Consider the following 23,738-nt stretch of genomic DNA (forward strand, 5'->3'; position numbering starts at 1 on the left):
CCTCATAGTATTCAAGAACTGCACCAAAATACAGCGGGTGAGCTTGCAGCAATTCCAGCAGTCCAGCTTCGATCCGCCGTCAACAACTTGCTGACCAGGGCTCAGAAGTGACAAGAGATGAGTGGCAGTCACTTTAAACGTCTGCTATAGTCATGTTAGTACTGTATTTCGTTCTTTTTCTATTGGGATTTTTGTACCATGGAATTCTGTTTCCCACGCCACTGTTATTTGTCTCAAAAGCCGCTGTTAAGTCGCAAGAAATACGTATGGCCATAACGAAGCAATCAGACTATCTCGAAGATATAATTTAACTGAAACGTATCTAGTGATAGAACCGGTATATTAATTAAACAGCCAAGATATATTACGCATGCAGCAAATTTTCCATGCGAACAGAACACAGCAGAATTATAACGGAGGTGTTTTAAAAGAGATCACGAAATAATCATTTCAGAATGCTTACGTTAGATTTGAAATTTCTGTGAAGTAGAAATGAATAGACGGGAAACAAATTATTATTATCGGAACGCAGGGATCAACCCGTTACAGCTTCTTTGCATAGGGCAGTCTACCAGTCAGTTAACTGGGGCTGGCTGAGGCAGGGTCCATACCAATTGTTAGTTGATCGAACAACAGCTTTTTTTTTAACTAGATTACTTTGTGGTGTTAATTGAGCAGTATCTCAGTTAGTTCCTCACGTCGAGAGTTCCGTTGTAATTGTCACCAAGTGTCTTCTTCGTGTGCCTTGAGGCGACAGCTGTCTCCGGAAGCGACGTAGCCTTGCAGGTGACGTGGGAGGGGGTGATGAAGCCCGGGGCGTAACAGGCGCTAATAACGGCCTGAATAGGCACCTGGGCCCAGGTGCGGCCGCCATAATGAAGCTCTGCGCATTTCTGTGAGGGCGAAAACGAGCGCCGCCGCTAAAAACTTGAGCTCAAGTCCTAAAGCAATTGCAAGACCTCGAGGTACACATCTTATAAAAATTCAGAAAAAAATACGTGTACTAGTGCAATCGTAAAACATGCCATACCACGCACTGGAACTTTTTTATTTTTTATTTTATTTTCTTTTATTATTTTTTTTAAAAGAAAAATATGCGAAATGCGAGATGGGAATGTTCAAAGACGTTGACAGGTTAAATAAGATGGTGGGCTCAATGAGAAAATTACATTCGATAAAATGTCACCTTCAGCTTACCTGTATAATAATACAAAAGTGATGCAGGTCACCCCAAGAACATGCAGCGGTGCAAAGAAACATACTTCCGTAGCACATCTTGTAGAGCAGAATGCGCGCTATAGTTTTAGTTCTATCAGACTACAACCAACGCCTCGGAAGTCGCTACATTTTCCTAATAAAACTGTACGGCATACACAACATAACTCCTCCCTGCAAACTTAAGTTATTGTTAATGTTGTTCAAACGGCCTGCTATGGACCACGTAAATAACTGCTTCTGATCTAATTTCAATAATTTTTCATCTGATCAGAGTCCTGAGTCAACGGCCTTGCCGCAGTGGTAACACCAGTTCCCGTCAGATTACCGAAGTTAAGCGCTGTCGGCCTGGGCTTGCACTTGGATGGGTGACCATCCGGTCTGCCAAGCGCTGTTGGCAAGCGGGGTGCACTCAGCCCTTGTGACTCAAACTGAGGAGCTACTAGATTGAGAAGTAGCAGCTTCGGTCTCGGAAACTGATATACGGCCGGGAGAGCGGTGTGCTGACCACATGCCCCTCCGTATCCTTATCCAGTGACGCCTGTGGGCTGAAGATAACACGGCGGCCAGTCGGTACCTTTGGGCCTTCATGGCCTGTGCGGAAGGAGTTTAGTTTAAGAGTCCTGTTCTTTTCGAAGTTCTGACCACTTTGCTGGATTTTCTTTCTTGTTCTTCTCTCGAGATGGGAATATAAAATCTTGATTCCAAGCGTATCTTTGTTCAGAATTTCAATTCTTCAGTCTTCATCTCTTTCAGATAATTTCTGATTTCTTGGAGACACTTGCACCAGCATGATTTTCGCCAGTTGACATGTTCTCTTCCCAATGGCCTTAGTGCGTATGGAAAAACGGTACGATTGCATATTGGAGATAATTTTCTTGTCAGTTGGAATCAAATCATATTTATTACTCTTTTTTATGAATTTCAATTTGTGTCTTGTCCTGTGGAGTTGGGTGAAGGTCTTCTTGTATATGATGTAGGTAGTGTTGGAAATACTGGACAGGCAGTAATGATATTGTGGACACTTTCAGCGGTTCTTCCGCAGTTGCTACTTCTTTTATGTTTTCATCTAGATAAGAACTAACAGAGCTTCAACTAGGTCAACCGAGCGAGGTAGGGCAGACGTTAGCGCACTGGACTCGCTTTCTGGAGGACGAAGGTTCAAACCAGCGTCCGGCCATCCAGATTTAGGTTTCCGATGATTTCTCTAAATCGCTCTAGGCAAATGCCGGGATGGTTTCTTTGAAAGGGCACGGCCATTCAGTAATGTAAATTAAATTTTTCTATTGTAGAACATGATGCAAAACGGTTTTACATTTGGATCACAAATACTGAAGAGTAACTTTCAGATATAACAGAACAAAGCTATACCGATGGGGGTAGAGCATTGGTTAGAACACTGGATTCGCATTCGGGAAGGCGACGGTTAAAACCCACGTCCGGCCATCCTAACTTAGGTTTCTCTAGTTCTCTAGATTTCCCTAAACCGCTTGAGGCGAATGCCGGGATGGTTACTTCAAAAGAGCGCGGCCGCTTCCCTTCTTCTCCATCCTTCCATAATTCGAGCTTGTGCTCCGTCAACAATGACCTCGTTGTCGATGGGACGTTAAAGATTAATCTGCTCCTCTCCACCTTTCTCCTCCAGTACAGAGATAGTTTTTCGATTTCTCTGTAGAGATGGCTGCAACTTTTAATCTCTTTATCGCAGTACGTTAAAATGCGAAATAAAGATGCCATATGTATGAGACGATTACGAAGCTCACACACATAAACTGAGGTACACACTGCTCACAGGAGCTATACCGGAATCGCAAATTGCAAAATAAGCCAAAAACTTCCTCAGGAAAATGCTCATAGTATAATTATTTACGCTCAAAAATGGAAAATTTAGCACCTCACATTTCCCAGAAAAATAATGACAATATTTAAGTTTTTCTTATTGCTAACATGGTGAACTACCGTCGTCTTCCTTAAAATGATGGTTGGTGAAGCGAATCACACACGAAAATCTTTAAAAAAAGTTCATGTGAGAGCTGTTCGTCAGTGTAGCTTCCATGGAACATAAACTCAGTGAGGCCTTTAGCCTTTGATCTGAAGTTTATGTAATGTCAATCCAAGTATGAACAACATGACGCAATAGCATATCCAACACCTCCCCCTCCCTCCCCCGCTCAAATGGTGTATCCTCCATTCCTTCAACACTAATTGCGGAAATATATGCTGTCTTCACGTCGTACACATTACTATTAGAAAAAATTTGCCCTTTTTACTTTAAATATAGTGAGCTAATAGCGCAAAATTGTTGCTGGTAGTAAATGAACTAATTCTTTTACATTTTACCGACAAATACCATCAAATATAGCAAAACATAAATACGTTGTTGATTTAGATGTGCAACTGGTTGCAACTTTTTCTCACAAAATGTTGCACTACGAAATAAAGCTGAGCCTTGTGCAAGCATCTTGTTGCGACATCCAGAGGGTCAAGACACGAATGTTGAGGCATATACTGTTAATAAAATCTGCATCTAAAACAGATAAACTAGCAAAACAAGCAGATAATGTCCTGTCAAACTGTTCACAGAATTATGTTTCACCATTCCAGACCTCTAAACTACGGCAGACGAAGTTACGGTGCCAATAATGTGAATATATCTGACACTATGTCGACATTATGCAATTACCAACACTACTGTACGAGAGTGAAGGTATGCTATGCTTGTCATTGCCATAGTAAACTCTTTGACTGGTGTATTTCCATAGAAAGGGAGGGGGGTCTCAGAAATGTGACTGGACGAGATGATACGGCAGAAAAAATACCAAGCTGCGACTGGGCTAGATATTTGTATTGCCTGAGAAGCTCTGTGATTGGGGTGTTTCGAAAAAGGGCCGCCATCGGCGGTGGCACGAAAATGGCAGGTGTACAAGAATGTTACGCCCATCGTTTCCATAAGAAGCTCGCTGACAGATTTCCAAATGCTGGCTTGGCTTAACGAGGAATTGAGAAATACGATTCGCTGAGCTGATACTGAGCTACGATTGAGTATGTGTGTTCGTTTAGTAGGTCTCTGACTGGCCTACTTCCAAGAAAAGGAATAGTGTATGCTTAATAAGGAGTTAAGAAATTTGCTTCGACACTAAAATACTACTCCTACATCTACATGGATACTCTGTAAATCGCATTGAGTGGCTGTTATTAGAACATCACAATATGTGTATTAGCTTAGAAGACCCAATTCCCAGAAAGGGGTGGGGGGCTTAGGTAGGAGGTGAGAAATGTGATTGGACAGTAAAATACTGAGTCATTATAGAGAGCTAAGTATGTGTGTTGATGTGTAAATTGAAGAGAGGGGCGAGAAGAAAGGAAAGGTGAGTGATCATTGCTGTCAGCTGCACTGGGACATACCGCGAAATCAGCGGCGACGAGTGAAAATGTGTACCGGACCGGAATTCCAACCCGGGTGCTTTCCGTTCTTTCATTTTTTTGTGATCTCATTTTGTTCGTTATTGTTTGCTCTATTTGTTCGGGGAAGGACGTACCATAACGCTTGTTCAGGCTCATCGTTGATCCATTAACTCAGTTTTTTTTTATTACAGAGGGCAACTAACCAAACACGCTGAGCTACCTTGCCATCAGAAAATCTCATTTTTATTCAACATTGTTCGTTGCATTTGTTCGGGGCGGACGTCCCATGACATCCGCTCAAAGTTCATCGCTGATCCATTCAGTCAGTTTTTTTTTTAATTTTTTATTGCAGAGGGCAGCTAACCGCATGTTAAGCAGCTGTTGTAACCACTGCGCCATCCGGGACGCAGCGTTATCGCAAGTGCGCGGACTATCGATGCTCGCCTCGTGGCCTATCCACACCCCCATCGAGCGCCACCTACCCGCAGCCGCTGTCCATTTCCTCCACATTCGCTCTTCCGAGATTCCCACAGGAGGTCGGACGTATTTGTGCGCCCACACTGAAGAAAGTGCATTCACTGCCCAGCTAGGCCTATCAAATTATATGAATGTGTGATGACAGTTCTTTCGAACATGTCCGAAAGAACAGTCTCGTTATTCTGATAGGCACAGTGGATTAATACATATCCATTCCTACTTGCATTTTGTTTATAACAACACGATGGCATCTACCAACAGGACAATACTACGCGTCACACAGCTGGGAGTGTACATGCATCTTTCGAAGAACACCAGGAAGAGTTTATTATATTTCTGTGGCCGCCAAAGTCCCCGAATTTAAATGCAGTCGAGAATCTGTGGGACCACCTGGCACTGGAGTCGGCATGGCTGCACATTCTTGTCGGTACATCCGAGAGCCTCATTGAATCTCTTCGGTCGAGCGGTTCTAGGCGCTTCAGTCCGGAACCACGCTGCTGCTACGGTCGCAAGTTCGAATCCTGCCTCGGGCATGGATGTGTGTGATGTCCTTAGGTTAGCTAGGTCTAAGTAGTTCTAAGTCTAGGGGCTGATGACCTCAGATTTCAAGTCCCATAGTGTCTAGAGCCATTTGATTTGACTCTCTTCCTGCACATCTCGCAGCGGTTCGCGGTACAGAAGGTGATTATTCAGGTGGCTACATTAATGTGAATTGACGATGTCGATGAGTCCATGGAGGAAGCCATCTAATGCCACGGATTATTAGCTACAAATTTAGATTGGAAGCACTGCGAGAGAGAGGAAAATTCCGGTCCGCCACTAAAAGGACATCTACTTCGACAGTGTCTATGTGCTGTAACGCAGATAAGTGGTACAAAGTTTGTGAAGAATGACTCTCGACATTTCTTGAATTCAGAAAAGAACATGAATGATTCCGGAGTTTTTGCGAGTGTTTCTACAATCATTATAAAATTATAACTATGCTGAAACAGTGAAAAAACGATTAATAAAATTAACTGTTGCGTAAATATGAAAAGCTAACACTGAATATAGCAGCTTAAATTCATTAATTCTATTTGGCTCTAAAACTGATTTGAAACGGATTAACAGCAAACAATTTAATAGCATTACACACATTAGTCATCACAGTCATTTCTTACTACTGGACTAGTTGCTCAGTATTTTCATTAGTACGTTGTTTCAAAACTTGCAGATATTATTTTTTATGACTATAACCTAGTGGGCATACATGCAAATACCTTTCCCGTTAACGAATATTGACCACAGGCTAATTGGCCACCCAACTTCTTGTTGCAACAAAAAATTTCAAGTACACTTAGTACGAGTAGTGTGCCTTTAAGCGTGTTTTTTCGAAGTTAAATAATTCAGTGAATCGTATACTGTAATCAAGGTCGTCGAAAGTGTGGTAGAACTGTCAGTACGTCATTTGCTTAACGAATGACGTAGTATAGCTACAGACACACACATGAACACACACACACACACACACACACACACACACACACATATATATATATATATATATATATATATGTGTGTGTGTGTGTTTGTGTGTGTGTGTGTGTTCATGTGTGTATATATATTCGTTAAATGAATCCAGCAGGATAACTGTGCTCCATCAAATCCCCGAAGTGGCATCAAATCGAAAGACTTGCACCTGGCGACCGGTCTATCCGACGGGGGGACCTAGTCACACGACATTTACATTTACCGTGCTCCATGCAAAAAAAATCAGAAACGCTGAACCGTGGTTTGAGGAGTATGATGGTGACCCGATGTTGATGTTTAGGTCTGATTTAAACACGATGAACACACCTAGGAAGCTACTGAACGACGTATCCGCGCCTACAAACCACCGGCCAGTAATTTGCAGGTGTTGCGTGACCTGTGCCACCTGAAACCTACCAATGATTTGTCGAGTCCATGCCACGCAGAGTAGCTGTTGTATTGCGTTCCGGCTTTCTTTGGTATTAAGCCTAATGCTGCCTTTGGCAGCTGGCCGGTGTGGCCGAGCGGTTCTAGGCGCTACAGTCTGGAACCGCGCGACCGCTACGGTCGTAGATTCGAATCCTACCTCGGGCATGGATGTCTGTGATGTCCTTAGGCTAGTTAGGTTTAAGTGGTTCTAAGTTCTAAGGGACTTATGACCACAGAAGTTAAGTCGCATAGTGCTCAGAGCTATTGACCCCTTTTTTTGAGTTTTTGATTTGTCGAGTCCATGCCACGCTGAGTAGCTGTTTTATTGCGTTCCAGAGACAGACCACCGCGCTATGAAGCAGGTGGTCATAATGTCTTGCTTCATCAGTGTGCGTTATTCACTTTATAATATAGTGATTAGTAGTCTAATATGGAAGGGAGCCCCTCACACAACCGCGTTTCTTACTCCACACAAATTATAGTAACAGAATCTGATATGCGTGAGGATGGTAGTGCTATAAACATAAAACAAGAAAATGTATCATAATATTATCAAAATAAAAATCAACTGAATTATCATCATAGTGCCTATGTCTCTGAGCACTATGGGACTTAACTTCTGAGGTCATCAGTCCCCTAGAACTTAGAACTACTTAAACCTAACTAACATAAGGACATCACACACGTCCATGCCCGAGGCAGGATTAGAACCTGCGACCGTAGCGGTGGCGCGGTTCCAGACTGAAGCGCCTAGAACCGCTCGGCTACATCGGCCGGCATAGTGCCTATTCGACGACGGCGCTTGATCTGAGGAGTACAAGTTTGGAATCGTATTACGTCAAGGCAGTGTTAATGAAAAGTAATCAACTTTTATTATACGCATGTAAGTTCAGGCTAGACCAAAGAATGTGTTATTTGTAACACCTGATTCGCAGACAATCGTGTGCTCAATCTTGTAATACAAAAAGCGATGGATTGAAAAAGAGTTATACCACAGACAGAGGTCTCTGCATGGAAACCAGGGACTGAGCGTCGTTTGTCACTCTAAACACGTAGACGATAAACTAAGTTCTTCACACCTAACAATAGATAGCAAACTCAAGAAAAATGATCAAAAATATGCGATGTATGGTCACACACTTCCCAGCGTAGCCCTTACAGGAGATTGCTTACGCTGTGAACTGCGTGTGAGGGAACAGCTGAGTAGAGAGTTTCGTCGTGTTGCTCCGAATTGTCCGTTGCAATCACCAAGGTTACAATATCTGCGAGAAATGACTGCTGACACTCACATAACTATAAAACAATACTTCCCGCTAATGTGTCGCTGCACCCGCTCCACAAGGTCTCCGTTCATAATGCCCGCTCTTTGTCGCGTATATTGTGTGACTGTAAGTACTTCGCAAAATTGCCTGTGCCAGTAACTTGCGTCCAAGGACAAGCCTGAGCAAGTGTCGATGTTTGCAGATAGGTTTCAGAGTGGTTCGCGATTCAGGGGATAGATAGCCAAGCTATAGTCGGCAGGACCTGGGCAATGCTGCGGCAGTTCATGTAAATGAAAAAAACTTACTATTTTTGGGTTTCTCGTTGATGAAACTTTTTATTTTTTTTAGAGGAGGACAGCCTGTTTATGGTCCCGTCCTCCCTCTGCTTCAACCCCCAAAGTGTAGTGGCAATCACGTGTATTGTGATCCAGTCCGAGGAAACCTCAGTCAAATGATTCACAATGAACAGTAACTGTTTGTATAATACGAGTACGACCTCTGCTCCATACGTCGTTATTTTCCTCGGTAAGCAGATACTTCTAAAAATTTCTTGTTTTCTTGAAAGATGATTTGTTTTCTATATTAAACACGCTTTTCTTGTAAATTTACTCTCTCAAAAGTCCCTGTCTAGTTTTTTCAATATTATGTCCTACAAAAGAAATTCCTACCTTTTTATCGTCAATAGGTCGTTTTTGCTCTGTTGGATAAACACATTTTGTATTCATTTCACTGAACCAGCATTCTGCTTAACTTTAACGTCCTTATTTCTTTAGAAGTATCGCTGCAGTACTTAGAAAACTGTTCTTAGGAGAAGAAAAACTTCTTAGCCAACCCGCAATAAAACACTGTATTGTGGATAACCGGTTTCGGTAAACTATGTTACCATCATCATATCTGCAACAACATTATGAAAGGTGCTACAAACTGTTCAACAAATAATGCCAGATTAATCCATAGAGGAATCGATGACAACATGCCTCCGTAGAGGTTTTTATAAACATCTTGTGCCAGATGCACACAAAAGCTTTCCATTAAATGTCCAGATGCACAACATATGACATGAATGATATGTTGGCACGTCAAAAGTAAAAGTTAAAATTACCAAGTACACCAGTCGCCACAACATTGCAACCATATAATCACACGTTATGCCTACTAGGGCCCCACAAGACTGACAAATCAACAGCCAATGCATGAGATGAACTGACAAGAAGTCACTGCAGTGCACAGTTTCTACCACTGAAAGTCAAATACGTAGTTTAATGTGTTAGATCTCTGACGTATCCTATGGGTTATTCAGAGTTCGATCCACACTGGACTGCCTTTGTGTAGGTTGATCGATGAAGACAGATAGTTGGTTGCATGACAGTATTCCTAGGCATCGGTATATATTAGTTCGTAATTTATATTCATGTGACGAAATGAATGAGTTTTCATAGGGTTGTGATTCAGGATCAGGTTTTGTTTTTCTTGTTCAGTGTTATTTGGCTACAGACGTCAATGTGCTCAATTTAAGGAACAAGCTGAAACCGTTTTTTGACCGCTTTCTGTTGGCATGCCACGTAGTAACTATGGTCTTGATATAGGCAATAACATCGCCTAATCTTTCCGTGGTCTAAGCAAGATGTGTTGCGCTTTAACAGTATAATTTTAAGATTAGTTGCGCTAGCTCCAGACCTTGGGTTGAAGACAGCTATATTTAACAATTTCCTATATGTTTTTTGGTATTCAGTCTAACTTATTTTACAAAGTTTTAAAAATTTCAATTTTGTTTAGTATTTATGTTAGCGCTTACTTAGCTATGCAGTTTTGTAATGATACATGATGTATAGGATGTCTTAACTATGTTTTGTCGGAAATAAACCATAAGAAGCTTTTTAGCATTTCAGAGCGTTTATATTTGGAATCATGGTTGGTTTTAAGTTACGTATTTGACTTTTAATGGAAGAAACTCTGCACTGCAGCGATGCTTGTCGCAATTGTTGTCAGTTCATGGAATGTAGTTGCTGCTGATAATCATTCTTGAGGCACCCTAGAAGGCATGATGTGTCATTTTGTGGATGCAATGTTGTGGCGATTGCCGGCCGGTGTGGCCGTGCGGTTAAAGGCGCTTCAGTCTGGAACCGCGTGACCGCTACGGTCGCAGGTTCGAATCCTGCCTCGGGCATGGATGTGTGTGATGTCCTTAGGTTAGTTAGGTTTAATTAGTTCTAAGTTCTAGGCGACTGATGACCTCAGAAGTTAAGTCGCATAGTGCTCAGAGCCATTTGAACCATTTTTGTTGTGGCGATTGGTGTACATGGTAATTTTAACTTTTACTTTTCATATGACAACACATCTTCATGTCATATGTTGGGCATCTGGAGATTTAATGGAAAGATTTTGTGTGCACCTGGCACAAAATGTTTATAATAACCTCTAAGAAGGTATGTTGTCATTAATTCCTCTATGAATTAATTTGGCATTATTTGTTGCACCTTTTGTAATGCTGTTACTGATCTGATGATGGTAACACAGTTTACCGAAACAGGTTATCCACAATACAGTGTTTTATTGCGATCTTGGCTAAGAAGTTTTTCTTCTCCGAAGAAAATAAATACAGATCGACCCTTCATACTCAGTTTGAGTAAACTAATCAGAAAACTATTTTCGTTGTAAAATAAGCACCTTAAGGGCATAACCTGACTGTCCCTTCCGTTTTTGTTGAAACATTGCTGTCGCCAGACATTCAAGGCAAAATGCCTCCGTGTCAGACACTATCAGCAAACATAAGTCAGAGATAGAGGTAGTTCGTTCCTTTGATGAACACCCGGCGTTACGCAGGTACTATTGCGATACCTGCCGACGGGGAGGTCTAAATACGTTCACTTGGTGGTGTATGGACATCTGCACACCGGCCACTGCCCCCAATGTTTGTACTTCCACCCTTGATATACACCACCCGACAAGAAAACTGAAGCACCCAGGAGGGGTGATGGAAACGAAACTTCATAGCTTGAGAGGGTATGTGATGTTACTTCAGTGACGGTAAAATCAAATCATATTTACAAAAAACTTGGTAACGTACGCCCATTTATCTGTATGATACTCCACACTATCTGGCCTCAATACACGAACTGATTCGGTTGGGAAGCGAGTCGTACAGCCGTTGTATCGTGTCCTGAGTGAAGCCGGTCAACAACCGTTGAAAATTCTTCTTTATATCTTGTATACTGACAATGGGACGGTGTTGTCCAAGCTGGTTCCACTCATGTTCTGGGGGGTCAGATCTGGGAATCTTGCTGACCGTGGGAGTACCTTAACAGGACGCAAGCAGTTCATAGCGGCACATGCCATATGTGGGCATACGTTGTCCTGTTGCAAAATGGCACCCTGACGCTGTCGCATGAGAGGTAATACAAAAGGACTCAGAATGTTCGTGACGCCCCTTTGTGGCGTCAGAGTTCTCTCAATCAATATCGTCAGAGACCTGAAGTCTTACCTACTGGCTTCCCACACCATGATGTCTGTAATAACACCAACGTGGCTCACCATAACATTGGAGGAATAGGACATGTCCCAACGTCGCTGCCTTACTCGCCGACGATGGTCATCCGGCTTAGTGAAGAAATGCGTTTCATCACTGAAAACAATGCGAAGTCATTTATGAGCAATCCATACTTTCCGATCAGGCAAACACTCGAAACGCAGCCGTTTCTGCTCTGGTGTTAGTGGAAGCCTACGTATGGGGCGGTAACTGGCTAATCCGATTGATGCTAGTCTCAGAAGAATGGTGCTATATGACACATAAAGTAGCAGCCAACTCATTATTTTTCTCGAATGGCAGGCGCTGATGCGAAGGGGGATTACAGTGCGCTTGGTCCACAATAAGGCGATCCTGCGTTAAGGAGGTCACCCGTGGCCATCATAACATTGGCAACGAGTGTGCCTACCCTCAAGCTGCAATCGAGTCTAACATCGGGTCACTGTAACGCCTGAACGCCTCACAAATCTGGATATTGCGTGGTTCGACCAGTTGGAAATGAAGACCCACAATGAGGACCTTTTGGAACGGTGCCACGTGCTGATAACACTGTCTCACAGTATCACCGGCCTGTTTTTCACAGAGATCAAAATGGTTCAAATGGCCCTGAGCACTATGGGACTTAACTTCTAAGGTCATCAGTCCCCTAGAACTTAGAACTACTTAAACCTAACTAACATAAGGACATCACACACATCCATGCCCGAGGCAGGATTTGAACCTACGACCGCAGCGGTCGCGCGGTTCCAGACTGTCGCGCCTAGAACCGCTCGGCCACTTCGGCCGGCTTCACAGAGATCACTCAATATCTGACGCTATTCACATCCTTTATATGCAAGGTGTGATAACAACACTAAACGTGACCATCACTAATATGCTCTGGTGGCCGTTCTGCCTGTCGCTGAGAATTGCGACTAATCATCTGCATAATCGCCGATGATGCATACGCGTATGAAGCAACAAGACCATGTCTTCTGGGTGCTTCACTGTTTTTGTCAGAAAGTGTGGATGCCTATGATTATTCCATTCTGCTCATACGACGGACGTTCCGATAGTAAATTTCGTCAATGTTTTTCACACGGAAATTTTATTGCAAAAACAAATACCGTATGGGATCATGAACTATACTCCTTCACTATTTTTCGACGTAGTCACCACCGACTTCGATAAATTGTTGTTCTATGCGGTCAGTTTCAAGAAACCACTCTGTTAAACTCGATGCCCTGCGATGCAAGAAATTGTCACACAACTTGTTCCACCTCAGCGTTGCTTTGGAAATGACGTCATGAGATTGCGGTTTCCAGTGCAGGGAGCAGGTGAATGCCCGATGAGGCAAGGAACACCAGCGACCAGCTATCCGACTGGACATGACTTCTTCAACACGCACGGTCTGTACGCGTTAATGGATGATGCAGACACTACTCCCACGTGCCCATTCATACCAGATAACAGCACGCATCTCCCCTGGAGACCACGTTGCCAATACACGTCCGTCCGCCATCGTGATGTATACTCGAATAACCTCGGAAACACCAGGATGCCGCTACTCTCTCTTCTTCGGCGCTCTCTGCATGGGCCTTTCCTTCGCCGTTGACGCCCATTCCGTCGTTGAACCAACAATGGGCGTGGATTCATATGGTGTTTGTTTATGTCACCTGGTGTACCATCTTCCCGTTCAAAAACAATAACGAAACTTGTCTTGTTGAACAGTGGCATTTCTGCTAGTTATTCACGTCTTTCTTCTACGATATTTCAAATGCGACTCGCAGTCTTCTTCAGATGCAATGTCAGACAGCACATGAAGAAGACTGCGAGTCTTGCAGATGAAATACTGTGTAAGAAAGGGGTGAATAACCAGCAGAAACCTGACTGTTCAACGTGACAACGCCTCGTCCGGAAAGATGAAGAATTACAGTGACGAAACTTACTTTCGGAACGTCCCTCGTACATACGCTAGGTACAGCTGTCGAAGTATTTAGAGCGCTTCTGTCTTACGTGCTACATAGTGCGACAATGAAATTTACTGTTGAACAAAACTATGCGATTGTTACGTAGTTCAGTGCTCCTGTGACAATGGTGAAAACCATTCTTCGCTATCATGGAAACTTTCCTCTGGAAATGCAATTTTATCTGCATTCGGTTGCGTTATTATTACTGCCTAGTGGTGGGAGTAAAGAGGAGAAACCACTTCTGGTAGGTAAAGTGCAGTTGCATCAGTCAGTTGACTGTCGACCATCGACTGCCTCACTATGAGATCACACAGTATCGATTTTTAACGACTGCACATCCGCTAACGTGAAGAATACTGTTTGCACATGTACCCCTGTTTCTTATACACAATGACGTCTAGGAAGCGTGTTGATACAACTGATCTTTTCTATTAAGTGCATGCCGAGGTTACGACTAAGTCTCAAAGACATCCCATTTCACCGATCGTCAAATCGACATACGAGTTGTATTTTGAAGCAAAGGTAAATGATGATAAGGGTTGGGCGCTACAGAATTGTTACTCATGTTGCTCCCGCTTGGCTGCATGTAAACCACTAATATATGCCATTTGGCGTACCACAGTTATGGAGGGAACCTAGAAAACACCTTACAGATTGCTACTCTTGTTCAACGAAAGTAAAAGGAATCTCAAGTAAGCCGGCTGGGGTGGCCGAGAGGTTCTAGGCGCTACAGTCTCGAAACGTGCGACCGCTACGGTCGCAGGTTAGAATTCTTCCTCGGGCATGAATGTGTGTGATGTCCTTAGGTTGGTTATGGTTAAGTAGTTCTAAGTTGTAGGGGACTGATGACCTCAGAAGTTGTCTCATAGTTCTCAGAGCCATTTTTTGAATCTCAAGTTAATCAGAACACACAGTTCATTATCCAGATTTGGAATCTCCAATTCGGCCAGTTACACACTTTCATTCTCTCCCAGTTCCAAAATGACCAACGGAATTGACACTGTATTGTTCGTCGGTCTGTGTTCTTTACCACGTTGAACTAGAAAAAAGGAGAGAGAGAGACAAACGAAAAGCTACAAGGATATCATTGATTTCTTCAGTCAGCGTGAGTGTATTGCAGAAATTCTGACCGACTGCAATGCAGGATATAACAGAGAAAACATCGTGCGTACCACAGAAAGGGCTGGATAAGCAGCTGAGCAGCAAGTCGTATACTCCTAGCTCACTCATTTGTTACGTAGTTTAATTCTTAATTTCTTTGCGTGTTTTTGGTTCTTGCATTGTTTAATTCATAAATTTCGGGCGTATTATAGTATTTGAGAGTGTAGCATCGTGTTTTAGTACCTGAATAGTGTAATTTCGCTTAGTCTCCTTCCGCCGCCGAGCAGTGTCAGCAGTGCGCAAGTAGCAGCATTACTGCATTTACTAGGCAATCTTGTATTTTAATAACCGTTTAAATTTTGTCGATTTGTCTGCGCTCTCTGTAGATTAGTTCAGACGTTCTTAGCAAAATAGTTTTTAGCATGGATAGGGACTGCAACTGCTGTGTTCGGATGCAGGCTGAGTTGGCATCCCTTCGCTCCCAGCTTCAGGCAGTGTTGGCTTCGGTCACACAGCTTGAGGCTGTTGCCAATGGGCATCACTGTGGGGGTCGGGATGGGGGTTTGTCGGGGACGGCCAGCTCGTCCCACGCATCCCCTGATCGGACTACGACTGTGGTTGCCCGGGATACTGCCCGCATTGAGGCTGATCCCTCACCTGTGGTAGAGTGGGAGGTCGTTTCAAGGTGTGGCAGGGGGCGAAAGACATTCCGGAGGGCTGAACGGAAAGCCTCTCCAGTTTGTCTGACGAACCGGTTTCAGGCTCTGTCTCAGGCTGATACTGATCTTCGGCCTGACATGGCTGCTTGTCCTGTTCCAGAGGTTGCCCCTCAGTCTGTAAGATCCGGGCAGTCGCAGAGGGTGGGCTTACTGGTAGTTGGGAGCTCCAACGTCAGGCGCGTAATGGGGCCCCTTAGGGAAATGGCAGCAAGAGAGGGGAAGAAAACCAATGTGCACTCCGTGTGCATACCGGGGGGAGTCATTCCAGATGTGGAAAGGGTCCTTCCGGATGCCATGAAGGGTACAGGGTGCACCCATCTGCAGGTGGTCGCTCATGTCGGCACCAATGATGTGTGTCGCTATGGATCGGAGGAAATCCTCTCTGGCTTCCGGCGGCTATCTGATTTGGTGAAGACTGCCAGTCTCGCTAGCGGGATGAAAGCAGAGCTCACCATCTGCAGCATCGTCGACAGGACTGACTGCGGACCTTTGGTACAGAGCCGAGTGGAGGGTCTGAATCAGAGGCTGAGACGGTTCTGCGACCGTGTGGGCTGCAGATTCCTCGACTTGCGCCATAGGGTGGTGGGGTTTCGGGTTCCGCTGGATAGGTCAGGAGTCCACTACACGCAACAAGCGGCTACACGGGTAGCAGGGGTTGTGTGGCGTGGGCTGGGCGGTTTTTTAGGTTAGATGGCCTTGGGCAAGTACAGAAAGGGCAACAGCCTCAACGGGTGCGGGTCAAAGTCAGGACATGCGGGGACCAAGCAGCAATCGGTATTGTAATTGTCAACTGTCGAAGCTGCGTTGGTAAAGTACCGGAACTTCAAGCGCTGATAGAAAGCACCGAAGCTGAAATCGTTATAGGTACAGAAAGCTGGCTTAAGCCAGAGATAAATTCTGCCGAAATTTTTACAAAGGTACAGACGGTGTTTAGAAAGGATAGATTGCATGCAACCGGTGGTGGAGTGTTCATCGCTGTTAGTAGTAGTTTATCCTGTAGTGAAGTAGAAGTGGATAGTTCCTGTGAATTATTATGGGTGGAGGTTACACTAAACAACCGAACTAGGTTAATAATTGGCTCCTTTTACCGACCTCCCGACTCAGCTGCATTAGTGGCGGAACAACTGAGAGAAAATTTGGAATACATTTCACATAAATTTTCTCAGCATGTTATAGTCTTAGGTGGAGATTTCAATTTACCAGATATAGACTGGGACACTCAGATGTTTAGGACGGGTGGTAGGGACAGAGCATCGAGTGACATTATACTGAGTGCACTATCCGAAAATTACCTCGAGCAATTAAACAGAGAACCGACTCGTGGAGATAACATATTGGACCTACTGATTACAAACAGACCCGAACTTTTCGAATCTGTATGTACAGAACAGGGAATCAGTGATCATAAGGCCGTTGCAGCATCCCTGAATATGGAAGTTAATAGGAATATAAAAAAAGGGAGGAAGGTTTATCTGTTTAGCAAGAGTAATAGAAGGCAGATTTCAGACTACCTAACAGATCAAAACGAAAATTTCTGTTCCGACACTGACAATGTTGAGTGTTTATGGAAAAAGTTCAAGGCAATCGTAAAATGCGTTTTAGACAGGTACGTGCCGAGTAAAACTGTGAGGGACGGGAAAAACCCACCGTGGTACAACAACAAAGTTAGGAAACTACTGCGAAAGCAAAGAGAGCTTCACTCCAAGTTTAAACGCAGCCAAAACCTCTCAGACAAACAGAAGCTAAACGATGTCAAAGTTAGCGTAAGGAGGGCTATGCGTGAAGCGTTCATTGAATTCGAAAGTAAAATTCTATGTACCGACTTGACAGAAAATCCTAGGAAGTTCTGGTCTTACGTTAAATCAGTAAGTGGCTCGAAACAGCATATCCAGACACTACGGGATGATGATGGCATTGAAACAGAGGATGACACGCGTAAAGCTGAAATACTAAACACCTTTTTCCAAAGCTGTTTCACAGAGGAAGACCGCACTGCAGTTCCTTCTCTAAATCCTCGCACAAACGAAAAAATGGCTGACATCGAAATAAGTGTCCAAGGAATAGAAAAGCAACTGGAATCACTCAATAGAGGAAAGTCCACTGGACCTGACGGGATACCAATTCGATTCTACACAGAGTACGCGAAAGAACTTGCCCCCCCCTTCTAACAGCCGTGTACCGCAAGTCTCTAGAGGAACGGAGGGTTCCAAATGATTGGCAAAGAGCACAGATAGTCCCAGTCTTCAAGAGGGGTCGTCGAGCAGATGCGCAAAACTATAGACCTATATCTCTTACGTCGATCTCTTGTAGAATTTTAGAACATGTTTTTTGCTCGCGTATCATGTCATTTCTGGAAACCCAGAATCTACTATGTAGGAATCAACATGGATTCCGGAAACAGCGATCGTGTGAGACCCAACTCGCCTTATTTGTTCATGAGACCCAGAAAATATTAGATACAGGCTCCCAGGTAGATGCTATTTTTCTTGACTTCCGGAAGGCGTTCGATACAGTTCCGCACTGTCGCCTGATAAGCAAAGTAAGAGCCTACGGAATATCAGACCAGCTGTGTGGCTGGATTGAGGAGTTTTTGGCAAACAGAACACAGCATGTTGTTATCAATGGAGAGACGTCTACAGACGTTAAAGTAACCTCTGGCGTGCCACAGGGGAGTGTTATGGGACCATTGCTTTTCACAATATATATAAATGACTTAGTAGATAGTGTCGGAAGTTCCATGCGGCTTTTCGCGGATGATGCTGTAGTATACAGAGAAGTTGCTGCATTAGAAAATTGTAGCGAAATACAGGAAGATCTGCAGCGGATAGGCACTTGGTGCAGGGAGTGGCAACTGACCCTTAACATAGACAAATGTAATGTATTGCGAATACATAGAAAGAAGGATTCTTTATTGTATGATTATATGATAGCGGAACAAACACTGGTAGCAGTTACTTCTGTAAAATATCTGGGAGTATGCGTACGGAACGATTTGAAGTGGAATGATCATATAAAACTAATTGTTGGTAAGGCGGGTACCAGGTTGAGATTCATTGGGAGAGTGCTTAGAAAATGTAGTCCATCAACAAAGGAGGTGGCTTACAAAACACTCGTTCGACCTATACTTGAGTATTGCTCATCAGTGTGGGATCCGTACCAGGTCGGGTTGACGGAGGAGATAGAGAAGATCCAAAGAAGAGCGGCGCGTTTCGTCACTGGGTTATTTGGTAACCGTGATAGCGTTACGGAGATGTTTAATAAACTCAAGTGGCAGACTCTGCAAGAGAGGCGCTCTGCATCGCGGTGTAGCTTGCTCGCCAGGTTTCGAGAGGGTGCGTTTCTGGATGAGGTATCGAATATATTGCTTCCCCCTACTTATACTTCCCGAGGAGATCACGAATGTAAAATTAGAGAGATTAGAGCGCGCACGGAGGCTTTCAGACAGTCGTTCTTCCCGCGAACCATACGCGACTGGAACAGGAAAGGGAGGTAATGACAGTGGCACGTAAAGTGCCCTCCGCCACACACCGTTGGGTGGCTTGCGGAGTATCAATGTAGATGTAAATGTAGACGTATTCGCGGAGTTTTATGAGCTTTTTTCCAAAACAAGTCAATAAATCTATTTGTTCCCCAACATGTCTTTCAATTGTCAACGGATCATGAAGATCTTGAGTATACACCATCTACAGCATTGCTACAACCACAGCCATTGTCGCAGGCAGAACTGAACGACCTTGTAAGAGATCTAAGTCTTTCAAAGAAGCAACCAGAATTACTTGGGTCTCGTCTTCAAGAAAAGAACCTGGTACAACCAAACACTAGTATTACATTCCGTAGACGACAACTTGATCTTTCTACTTTTTTCTCATTTCAGAGCGTTGATATATTCTAATGTTAATATATTCTAATGACATTAATGGCCTGTATACAAAATTTGGGATGATTCACAATCTGGGAGAGTGGCACCTATTTACAGATTCCTCAAAGAGTAGTTTCAAAGCTGTTCTCTTACATAAGGGAAACGAGAAACCTTCGATACCAATATCCCACTCTGTTCACTTAAGGAATCTGCGAGAACATGAGCCTACTTCTGAAGTATGCAGGTTATTCCAATCACATATGAAAAATCTGTAGTGATCTTAAAGTTCTGGGACTTCTTCTGCGAACGCAGACTGGTTACAGAAAATATTGCTGTTTCTTGTGTCACTGGGATAGTATGGGAAGGAAAGACCATTATGTAGTCAAAGAATGGCTTCTGTGAACTCCTTGATGGCTGCCAAAGACAGGGTGCTCTAACCAACACTCCATTTGAAATTGGGCTTTATGAAGAATTTTGTTAAAGCAGCAACCAAGATAGCCAGGGTTTTCAGTTTTTACTATCTGAGGTCCCTGCGATTAGTGCTACAAAAACTGATTAAGGTATTTTCATTGGGAATCAGATCCGTGACTTGATGAAGGAAATTACTTTCGAACAGCTGTTGACAGATACCGAGAAGTCACCTTGGCTCGTTTTTAAAGATGTATGCTATAATTTCTTGGGACATGTAATGGGAGAATTACACGGAGCCGGCCGGTGTGGTCGAGCAGTTCTAGGCGCTTCAGTCTGGAACCGTGGGACCGCTACGGTCGCAGGTTCGAATCCTGCCTCGGGCATGGATGTGTGTGATGTCCTTAGGTTAGTTAGGTTTAAGTAGTTCTAAGTTTTAGGGGACTGATGACCTCAGATGTTAAGTCCCATAGTGCTCAGAGCCAATTACACGGAACTGACGGAACACATGCTGAACTGTTACAAGGGTGACAGAATGAGATTTTCACTCTGCACCGGAGTGTGCGCTGATATGAAACTTCCTGGCAGATCACAACTGTGTGCCGGACCGAGACTCGAACTCGGGACCTTTGCCTTTCGCGGGCAGGTGCTCTACCAACTGGCTATGTGGTGCAACGTGTCCCTGAAAGTAAATTTCCTTCAGTCCCATTTGGATTCCATCGCACCTAATCTTGTGAGTGACGAACATGGTGAGCGATTTCACTAAGATATCGCTGCCACGGAAAGACGATATATGGTAACGTGTTCACGGATTCTTTTGGTGGCTTACTGCTGGACATTCCTACTAGAAGCTTTACCTTTCACCTACAAACGGAAAGTTCCCAGGAAAAATTTCTAACTTATAAGTACATTTCACGCTTTATAAGTTTTGTCATATTATTTTCATTTTATTTTATGTTTTGTAATACAAACAACTACTTTTGTTACATGATCTGCATATTAATCAACTACACATTGCTCCTGTATTGGTACTGAGTCGTTTTCAAGTTTCTTGAAAGTGGTATATGTGGTGTATCTTTTCCAGAAAATTTTTTTATGTCATAGAACATTTCTGATCATACTTACGCAATCGGCGTATGCGATCTCGTAAAGAACGCCTACTTTCATCTTGCGGCAAGACACGAATTTCAAATTTGTTACACTGTGCTTCCGGAAAGATCTTCAGATACAAAAACACAAAGTTGTCTGGAGTAAGAACCACATAGCAATATTCAACATTTACAGAGGTAATAGCGGGAAGGTGTGTTATGTCCTACTTGTTACTAGCTCAACAACCATGGTATTAACCACCCCCTTAAAAGAACACACAGGTCGCCTTGGGGCGCTGTAAATTGTACAGGACTGGTACCAGGTGGCCATGTGACACTCCACAACTGGCGTACGATGGCAGTGAAGAGGTGAGTTTGTCTCAATAGGCTGTAAACGGATCGATGTGATGACGTGAAACAACGATAAGAGAGGAGCTATGGTGTATGGACGTGCCGATGACCAGGCCATGAATGGATCTGCCAGAGTTGTTGGTGTATCGGTACTCACTGTTCAACTTATCTACAAGGAGTGACCGAGAGAGGTGGCGCAGTGGTTAGCACACTGGACTCGCATTCGGGAGGACGAAGGTTCAATCACGCGTCCGGCCATCCTGATTTAGGTTTTCCGTGATTTCCCTAAATCGCTCCAGGCAAATGCCGGGATGGTTCCTTTGAAAGGGCACGGCCGACTTCCTTCACCGTCCTTCCCTAACCCGATGAGACCGATGACCTCGCTGTTTGGTCTCTTTCGCCAAACAATCCAATCCTACAAGGAATGGCGTACCAGTAGAAAACGTGAAATACAGTGTAATAACAGTGGTCGTTAAGATTGTAACCGAAAGGGGCAGGAGGCGAATGTCACTCTTTGTGAGTGACAACCGCTTTCGGCAAGTGCTAAAATGAATGCCTGCAACGGACATTTGGAGCTAGATACCTCGAAAAAGTCAATTGCTAACAGAAAAATATGAAGTTGCATTTCTTCATTAGGCCAAATCACATAGAAATGTGACAATAATTGACTGGAGGGGTGTAGTGTTTACCGACGAGTCACGGTTTTGCCTCTTTTAAAATGATGTAATGTGTAGAGTGAATCGAAACACCGATAAAGCAGTGCGTGGAGGCGTGGAGGGAACTGTCCCTGGAGATAGGTGAGCACTTCGTGAGATTTTCGTGATTACTAAACGAACTCGTGACGTACGAGCGTTCTTCTTTGAATCTTGTCTACTTCGAATATATTAGCGCGCTTTCTTGGCGCATCATCTGCTTCCAAGTACCTCCCTCCACACCAACCACTGATCACAGGTTCAAGTGCATGAGTTTCAGCGTTATATCGTCGTGGTCATTACACGAAATACATGTTGTAGGAACAAATAGGTTTCTTGACTTGTTGTGGAAAATGGTTCCTAAAACTTCGTGAATTGATCTATCTATGATGCACGATATTTTCTCTATCTCCCATTGCAGCCGCTAAGAATTTCTGCAATACACTCACGCTGACTGAAGAAAACTATGAAGGAACACAGATCGACGAGCAATACTTAGGTACGTATGTAAGTCTGCAGGACATAATATTTTACCTTCACCACGTAAGAAACTGGCCACACGATAATTCCTTAGATTTCAAAAAAAGAAGGAAGATTAAGGTTAGAGGTCCTGTCGACATCGAGGTCATTAGAGACGGATTAGGCTTCAAGAAGTCTGGATCTGGTATCTTTCTTCGACTGGACTTCTGTATTTGTTCCAAATTAAAGCACGCTGGTTAAAGCTTCTAGATATCTGAATATTTTGGCTGATTCCAGAGATTAATAGACGATCTAGTAGTGAAACTATATCTGATACGTCCACCTACTTATGTGAGTGACGCTACATTTATTAAGGCTGTCGGTCTTTCGTATCAGGTGCTGATTACCTGCAAGGCTCTTTGCAATTTCGTTACTGCTTTCTGTCACCTCCCGTGTACAACAGTACCGTCTTCGAATACTTTCTTGAGACTACATAGTTTATCCTGCAGGTCATTTGTAAAGGCGACTTTTCGACACGTACAGAAAATGAAATGTTGGAATATCTTATTAATCGCGATCGCGTCTTTCAATCTGATAAGGCTTGGACCCTGGTGGCTCCCCTATCTTCAGGAAGATAGAATATTACGCCTAATGACACATCTCGCCTCAGTTAATTTTATCATTTTGACCACCAAGTTTTAGCTCCTAAGGTCTGCAGTTTGTGAGAGTGTGTTAATGCAGTATTAACGTTGCACACCCTCCTATGAGCCTAAGATGGAGCATTGTTCGTCAGAGGATGCTAAACACGACATACCACAGTCATGCAGCAAAAACTATAAACATGCACTATCGCGCGATTTTCGGTGTAAAGTCAGCGACGCGCAGCAACAATCTCCACTGTAAAACTCTTCTGAAGATGGTTGAGAGGTTGTCAGTCGAAATGTCGTGCCAAGATTTCGACGTCATTTGGCTCCTAGCCCGAAACTTACGGAAGATCGCAAACTTGTTCCTAGGTTTGTCGTGGATTTTCACTGCCACAGATTCTACTGTCGCTTTTAATAACTTTAATAGCTAAGTGAAAAGTCGTTTAGTCATTAAAGATAATTTTCTCAAAAAATTTTGGTCTTCATTCAATCGGTGTAACATTTCCCCTCAAAAGTCATTACGAGCAATTATGTCGTTGTCTTTTAGTTCTTGCCCATTGTTAATTTATACTGTCTGAGATGTAAATGTCTTCATAACACTCACCAAACAGTCCCCTGTGAAACGACCTGGTCAAGAGAAGTTTTTTT

The 23,738-nt window shown here is 43.6% G+C and overlaps 1 protein-coding gene and 1 pseudogene across 2 annotated transcripts in view; one reads left to right on the forward strand and one right to left on the reverse strand.

Annotated features, from left to right (window-relative positions):
* The window catches only part of LOC124615805 (acetylcholine receptor subunit beta-like 1), an 882,018-nt gene that overhangs the window by 519,389 nt on the left and 338,891 nt on the right, over positions 1-23,738 (reverse strand). The gene's annotated exons all lie outside the window — the stretch shown is intronic.
* Positions 1,498-1,615, forward strand: LOC124617341 (annotated as a pseudogene).

The sequence above is a fragment of the Schistocerca americana genome, chromosome 5, assembly GCF_021461395.2.
Source record: "Schistocerca americana isolate TAMUIC-IGC-003095 chromosome 5, iqSchAmer2.1, whole genome shotgun sequence".
NCBI classification, from domain to species: domain Eukaryota; kingdom Metazoa; phylum Arthropoda; class Insecta; order Orthoptera; family Acrididae; genus Schistocerca; species Schistocerca americana.